The 8,131-nt window shown below is 38.2% G+C and overlaps 1 pseudogene; it reads left to right on the top strand.

Annotated features, from left to right (window-relative positions):
• Nucleotides 1-7,099: 7,099 nt before the first annotated feature.
• LOC118838463 lies at nucleotides 7,100-7,892 on the top strand (annotated as a pseudogene).
• Nucleotides 7,893-8,131: the final 239 nt, after the last annotated feature.

The following is an 8,131-nucleotide window of genomic DNA, read 5'->3' as shown; positions in this document are numbered from 1 at the left end:
TTCCCCTTTTAGGCTTCTCTTGGTCTTGATATTGGAGGTCAAATTTTTTTTTTGTTCAATTCTGGTCTTCTTATGAAAGCTTGAAATCCTTCTATTTCACTAAATGACCATTTTTTTCTCTTCAAGTATGCTTACTTTCTCTGGGTAGGTGACTTTTGGTTATATTCCTAGCTCCTCTGCCTTCCAAAATATCATGTTCCATGACCTCCTATCCTTTAATACTACAGCTGCCAAGTCCTGTGTAATCCTGATTGTGGCTTCCTGATATTTGAATTGTTTCTTTCTAGCCAGTTGCAGTATTTTTTCCTTGACCTGGTAGTTCTGAAATTTAGCTATAATTTTCCTTGGGGTTTTTATTTTGGGATGTCTTTCCTGAAATGATGGGTGGATTCTTTCAATACCTATTTTGCCCTCTGGTTCCAGGATATCAGAGCAGTTTTAGTTGATAATTTCTTGAAATATGCCGTCCAGGTTCTCTTTTTGATTAGGACTTTCAGGCAGCCCAATGATTCTGATATTGTGTCTTCTGGATCTATTTTCCAGGTCAGTTGTTTTTCACCTTTTCTTCAATTTTTTTTCATTCTTTTGAATTTGTTTGATTCTTTATGTCTCATAGAGTCATTAACTTCCACTTGCACAATTCAACTTTTAAGGAGTTGTTTTCCTCAATTAGCTTTTGTAGTTTCTTTTCTAATTGACCAATTAGACTTTTTAAGGAGGTGTTTTGTTCAGTAGATTTTTCTATTTCCTTTTCCATTTGGCCAAATCTACTTTTTAAGCAGTTTTCCAACCTGTGGACTTCTTTTTTTCACAATTCTCTTGCATCACTCTCATTTCTTTTCCAAATTTTTCTTCTACCTCTCTTATGTGATCTTTAAGCTCCTTTTTTGAGCTCTTTCATGAGTTCTTTCTGGGCTTGAGACCACTTCCTATTTTTCTGTGGGGTTTTGCTCATAGGTGTTTTTACATTGTTGTTCTTTTCTGAGTTTGTATCTTGGTCTTACCTGTCACCATAAAAACTTTCTATGGTCAGATTGTTTTTGTTGTTTTTTGCTCCTTTTTTATTTAGTCTTTTTCCTTTCTTTTAAATTTGAGCTCCGCTCCCAGGATGGAAAGGGTGCTATCTCAGGATTCTTGTGCCAGTTGCTGCAGAGCCTGGCTCTTTACCTGATGCTGCACTGATGTTGCTCTGGGGCCCATGGTGGACCCTTGTGTCTGGTGCTACATGGAGGGGGTGAGGTAGAGGTGGCTGGCACTGCTGGAGGCCATAGGAATCTGGCAGTTTACCTGGTACTGAGCTGGGGTCCTAGTAGTGGTGAGGCATGTGGGAGGTCCTGATGCTGGTGTTTGCCTGCTCCATTGCACTGAGGCTCAGGATTTCCTACTGGTTTGCTGAGTTAGGGCTTATTGCTGGTTTGCTGGGATGCTTCCTGCCCTGGACTATGCTCCTCTTTTACCAGACCTTTTCTGCAAATCTTCCAGGTTTTTTGGGCTAAAAGATTGTCTCATCCTGTCTTTTTGCTGGTTCTGTTGTTCCAGGATTTGTTTGGGGGCACTCTTTTATGGTTGTTTGGAGGGGAATATAGAAGAGTTATGGTGATTTACTGCTTACTCCACTATCTTGGCTCCCAGAAATCCCAAAGGAGAGATTTTACATTTTCAAAAAAAGTCTGAACCTGCAACTTCATGGGTATAGAGAACTCTTGGTAAGGAAATTCCCTCCATCAAGGCTCTTAGAGTGTAATATCACAGTCCTCAATGTGCTTATAGAGGAGGTAGAAATAGTGCTAATGAAAACACATAAGAGAAAAGCAGCTGGATTAGGCCAAATGTACATACAGAATATGCATGCTGGGGTCAACTCAATTGTCATTGAAGGATAAGTTTTCAGAGTGTCTAGGCGATAGGGAGATGCCAAGGATGTAGAAAAAACCTCAGATTTTACTGATACTAAAAGAGGGTGATTGAAAGAACACTAGCAGTAACTCCTTTCCTGTCTCTATGGATTTTTTATGAGAATGACCTATGCATATACACTGAGGGAATCACTGATGAGGATATTGGAGGCTTTCACAAGCTGCTTTCCACAGTGAATCACATCTTTGCTAACACTTGGAGCCACTTTAACATGAAAGAAAACTGCTACAGTTTAGTCCCCACCAGCACTCCCTTTAAGAATCCAGCATCTCTTCCATGTCTCAATGAGGCATGAGAGTAGAATTTTTGCTCACTCTGATTCTGTTGCTAGTCCTCTATCTTCTTTTCCATAATCTGTTACAGCATGTTCTTAAGTGCACACTATTTTTAGGTTTTCTTATTAGGAATGTTTTCTCTGCCCAGTCTGATAACTGTGCTTCCCAGAACATAAAATGAAACCTTTCCAGTTACAGAATATTATTTTCCTTCTGCCAGAAATGTAAGCCCTTTGGTTATTTTTGATTATTTATCTCTACAGGGGTCATTTCTACTACCTTTTTATTTAATCTTCCTAAATAGTTTCAAATTCCTGTGTAATCACATTTCTTTTAACCACTCATAACAAATTCAATGCCTTTTTGTTTAGCTTACTTTCATTAAATTTGTTGGAACTCCCTTCTTAAATCCATATATTGTACATTATGAAGTCATCTGCTTTCTTCCTACACCCATCAAAAAATGTCTTCTGCTCACCCACCCTATTTCAACATAGAAGTTGTTTGAAAAATTTAGGTGAGATCTGAAAATTAGATATTGAATTTGTTATATATGCATTATATATATATATATACATTTTTTAAAAAATTATAAAAGCAAGGTCTGTATAGAGAACCAAAGTTTCATGTACAATACTCTCCTTTTGTTCTATATGGGAAATACTAGTTTTGTTTGGTGATCCAATTTGGTATTTTACAAAATGAAATTTTTAAAAAAAGAAAAACTTTAGCTGTATATAATATTCCTTAACATTGTTTGATAGCTGATGTTTACACTGTTAAAAAGTTAGGAAAACTTTTCATAGAGGCTTTGGTTAATTTTAGCCTTGACAATTATACCTAACAAATTTTTTTGAAAAAAATGCTTGATGACAATATGCTTCTAACCTTTTTCTTATATGTTCATTTTCAGACAAAAGTTCATAGAAGCATTCAATTAGCTGTACATTTGCATAGGAGTTGTGATGATAATTTAGTATTTGGGATGCCAAACATGAAAAAATAAGCCAAGTTTGTATGATTAAAGAGAACAGGTAACAACAATGTATGATAACCAACAAAGAACAACGAGGCTTCCACAACTGATATTCTACCACAGACTACATATTCAGGTATACAGTTGATAGAAAGGTACAGTAAATACAAGATCTCTCTTGTATGGTAAGTTTATTGCTTGTTAATTATAAAAATACGTTGAATTCAATAGATGGAAATTCTGCAAGTCTGTTATGCAACAAGAACAAGATTTTATGAGCATGTCAGGAAGAGTGCTAAGCTTCAAATAAGGATGACTTGCTTTACATAGAATGAGCATCAGACTAAAGGGAATTTGGGGAAGATGGACAATTGATCGATTTCAAGAGTCTAGCTTCCCAATATCTCCCAGAAGAACAGACATAGAAGTGCCTCCCCAAAGAGGGAGGAAGGATGGGAGGGTTAACTAAAGCACTTGAAAAGGCAGTAACCATTCAGTAAAGGAAAATGTCAAAGAAATGAGCAAGCAGGAAAAAGAAAACACATTGAATGAATATCATGGATTTTTTTTTAAAACAGAGAAAAAGAACATAAGGAGGAAAAAATGAATTAACCTAAATAATTGAAGCAGAAACAAACTAAATCTATGATAATGCCCACCAATTAGATAATAAACACTCTATAGGAAAGAAAAAGAACTGGCAACATCAGTAAAGAAGGATTTGAGATAAGTAAAGTAGAATCTGACCTCAATAAAGAAGAAATAGGAAAAAATCAGAAAACTCCAACACACCGAGAAGTCAGTGGAAAACATAAATGAAAATATGGACTCAGTGAAAAGTAGAACTATTTTACAGGAAGATAAGAAGTGACAGAACCACTCAAATGACCCATATTCAGATCTTGGCTCTGCCACTTTCTATCTTAAACAAGTCACAACCTCCTGAGGCCTCAGTTTCTTCATCTCTAAAATGGGGTGGGGGTTTGCATTATACGACCTCAGGTACATTTCAGGTCTAAATGAGTGCTTCTGGTGTCTAATAAGCACTTAACAAATGCTTGTTGGTTGAACAGTCTTAGTACAACTTAACTGGTAATGTTTAATAATTTTACAAACAAATGTGATAAAACTAGGGGTTAGGGTTCGTTTTAAGGGTCACAGAAATCTTTCCAAAAAATGTGAAAAAAGTCTACCATATTTTAGGAAATTATATGAGAAACTGTCTCTCTGATTTAAACAATGGAAAAACTAGAGAATAACAGAATTCATGTGATGCTAACAGATATAAATGCCAGATTTGAATCAGACGTGCTGTCATCAGGGTCCAAAGTTACAATGACCAAAACAAAAAGTTACAAAAATATAAAATGCCAAGATTAACATAAAGAGAGAGGGAGGGAAAGGAGAAGGAAAGGAATTGAGAAATGAAGAAGAAAAAGAGGTGAAAAGAAGAGGGAAAGGAGGGTAGATTTGAAAAAAATGTAATATGGTGTCTAAATTTTTAATTTATTTTTCTTTTAAGTTTCTGATTTAGAGTTTATGTACCTTTGACTTAGAAGAAGGTGGCCCCAGAAAAGGCTAAGATCTAATTGAAGCAGCCATTAGGGTGGGGGTGGAGGTGCAGGTGCGGGTGCGGGGGAGGAAATTACAACTTTGAAGCTCTATTCCAGAGCAAACAGGACAGATAAAGGAAAGGGTAGGTAGGCAGCTGGGCTGAGGTACAAGAGTCTATGCTGACTAGTTATCTCCTCACTCACCTTAGGCAGTGGCAAGCAGCCAGCTGTTTTCTCAAGTTAACCCTCTGTCTTGGCATGGATTAAGAGCTTTCTACTTAGAAAAGCCTCTGATGACAGCTGACTTGCTATATTAGAGAAGAAAACAAAACATATGTGATGTTCAGGTAGGGGTGGGAACTATTTCCTTTCCAAATAGTTTGGCAGGAATATGTGTTAGGGAAAAATACAAGCAAAAAAATGGGGAACTGGACTAAATCTCCTTCCTGGGGGGTACCAAAGGTCATGTCCTTTGGGTGAAGGAAATTAGAATGAAATTTGAATTACAGAGGCGCCTCTTTTCTGCCTATCCAACTACTGTCCGTACTTCAAGTCCCCAGTTTGGGTCCCATCTCCTCCAGGCAGCTTTCCTGATTCCTGACACCCCCAACCCCAACTTCCGCCCTGCTCACTTCCTCTGATGACCTTCTAGACCAGGGCTGTATAACCTCAGGTTTTTATTGAAATAATAGACAATATATTTTGATTTGCCATTTTAGTGAGAGCTCTGTGGTAGCTCGGCTTCCTTTACTAAAGCATTTATGTCAATTTCTATGCTTGTAGGCGGGCTGCATAAATGGCACTGCAGGCCACATGGTATGCTGTAGGCTGCATTTTGGACAGCCCTGTTCTAGACCTTATTTATCCCCAGGGGGCACAAACTCATGGAATGTTTTGTGGTATTTCTTAACATCTTAGATCATTATTTACATTTTCACGTGTGTATTTCAATGTCTCATTGAGTATAATTCTCTACCAGCTTATAAGTACAAGGCATATTTCCCCACTACACCAAGTACTGTGCATAGTAAGTTTTCAGAAATATTTCCCCCCAAACCTGTTCTTCTTCCAATCAATGACTCTTAGGAGTTGTATCTTAGGAGAAAGAAGCACTTGGATGCCTTGGTGATCAATGAAAATTCCATCATTTCAAGCACGTGCCATGTCGAGGCAGCTGAAGGAGAATAGGCTGAGCTGGTGGATCATTCTTTCTTTTATTATTAGTTACTGTTTGGCATTCCATTCAAAAACATGTATTTGGCTTTTCTGAAAATTTGTGTCAATTGCCAGTCTTTAAAGAAATGCCAATCTTTGAATATGAAATTATACAATAAAAATGACAAAAATATTCATACCTCTTGACCAAGTGATCCAGTTACTGGGACTGTACCTAAAAAGAGGTTATTTACAGGGGAAAAATTGTCTTTACAAAAATATTTCTTGGAGCATTATTGGTGCACCATCTGAAATGTTTAAGAACATGAATCTTTGTCAAAACTCAAACAAAAACTTCAGAATGAGACCAGCTACACTTCAGCTAATGCCCATTGAGCTTATGAACAAATATTGCACCCTTTTCATGTAATCCTTAGATTAGTGGGCAGAGTTTCCTCCTTTGATAACCTTTGCATTGTTTTGTAGTTAATCCAGTATCATTATGTGGGCTTTAAAGGTTCCTTCGCATTTATTCTGCTTTATAAATTGCATTCACACAATACTGTTAGTAAGGTGTACTCTTCCTCACTCCTAATTCTTAAATTTCTTATGATATTTAATTATTTCAATTCATTTCTAAAACGAAAATTGCCATCAATTCAAAATACATTCACACGGGTATCTCACTACCACAGATCAAATTCAGTTGTGTTCCTCTTAGCTATTGAAAAGAGGAAATGAAAGAATAGGAGATGAATACAAGTAATTTATTTAATAAAAAAATCCATGTTCAATAAAGTCCTACTCTGATGTCTCATTTTGGCATGGAAGGGAGTCTGACTCCTCAAAAACTACTGCAGCTGAGCACAACTCTGGGGTACCTTCCCCCAAAGAAAAGATTTTGAACAAAGGATCATAGATTTAGAGCTGGAAGTGATTTCAGAGGCATTCTTGTCCAACCTCTCATTTTACAGATGAGCAAATGAGACCCAAAGGTTAAGGTTGATTGAGGTTGTAAACCTATTGATAGAAAAGATGTGGTGCTCTCCACAAAAACTGGGAAGTTTGAAGGAAGGGCAGGTTTAGGGAGAAAGAGAAGAGTGTAAAGAACACCTAAGCCAAAGAAAGCACCAAGCTTTAAGAGTGATTAGCAAAGTCCTTGCTGACTGGAGCAGAGTGAGAGGAGATGGAGGCAGGGTGTAGCAGGATACCACAAGGGAGCCATGGAGAATGAATTCAAGTATCAGGATTATAAGACAACTGCTGAGGCACTTTTGTCTCATACTAAATACCGGCCCCAGATCTCAGTGATTGGTAGTTCTGGATTGGGGGACTTGGCAACTAGACTGACTCAATTCTAGGCCTTTTACTACAGTGAGATGCCCGGCTTCCCTCAAAGGACAGTGGTGGATCACCTAGGGTGTGTGGTTTTCGGATACTTAAATGGTAAATGCTGTGTGATGATGCAGGACCAATTCCACGTGCATGAAGGCTACACACTCTGGAAGGTGGCATTCTCTGTGAGGGTTTTCTGACCTGTGAATGTGTACAAGTTTAATTGTCATCAATGCTGCTGGTGGGCTGAACTCTGAGTTTGGAGTTGGGGATGTTTTGTTGATCTGAGATCATGACGACTTGACAGGCCTTAGTGGCCAAAATCTACTCAGAGCCCCCAATGATGAGAGGTTTGGAGAAAAGTTCCCTCCCATTTCTGACACCTATGATTAGATTCTGAGACAGAAGGCCCATGGCATATGGAAGCAAATGGATCAGGAACAACCACTGCAGAAAGGAACCTACATTATGGTAGAAGGCCCCAACTTTGAAACCATGGAAGAATGTTGGCTCCTACAGAAACTGGAAGCTGATGCTGTTGGCATGAGCACAGTGCCAGAGGTGATAGTTCCCAGGCATTATCGCTTTCAAGTTTTGGGATTCTCACTCATCACCAACAAAATGGATTACAAAAGCCAGGAGATGGCAAATCATAAAGGTGCCTGCCTGTCCAAAAGGTAGAACAACTAGTCTGTATTTTTGTGTAAAATATGTAGTCACCAACTAAGAAGACTTTTTGATCTGGAGTCTGTCCAGTCTCTCCTTTACCTGATGCTTATTCTTCATTCCAGACTATGACCAGCTTTACCTCCTTGCTTGAGCCACCTAGCTTTCTGCCCTGAGATGGTGGTAGAAAAGTGAGAAATATTGGTATTGGTATCTCCTTGGAATATCTACTTGTCCTATCAGGTCTCTTCTAA

The sequence above is a fragment of the Trichosurus vulpecula genome, chromosome 1, assembly GCF_011100635.1.
Source record: "Trichosurus vulpecula isolate mTriVul1 chromosome 1, mTriVul1.pri, whole genome shotgun sequence".
Taxonomy (NCBI): domain Eukaryota; kingdom Metazoa; phylum Chordata; class Mammalia; order Diprotodontia; family Phalangeridae; genus Trichosurus; species Trichosurus vulpecula.
Note: the sequence above shows the minus strand (reverse complement) of the source record. Positions and strands in the feature narration are given on the sequence as shown.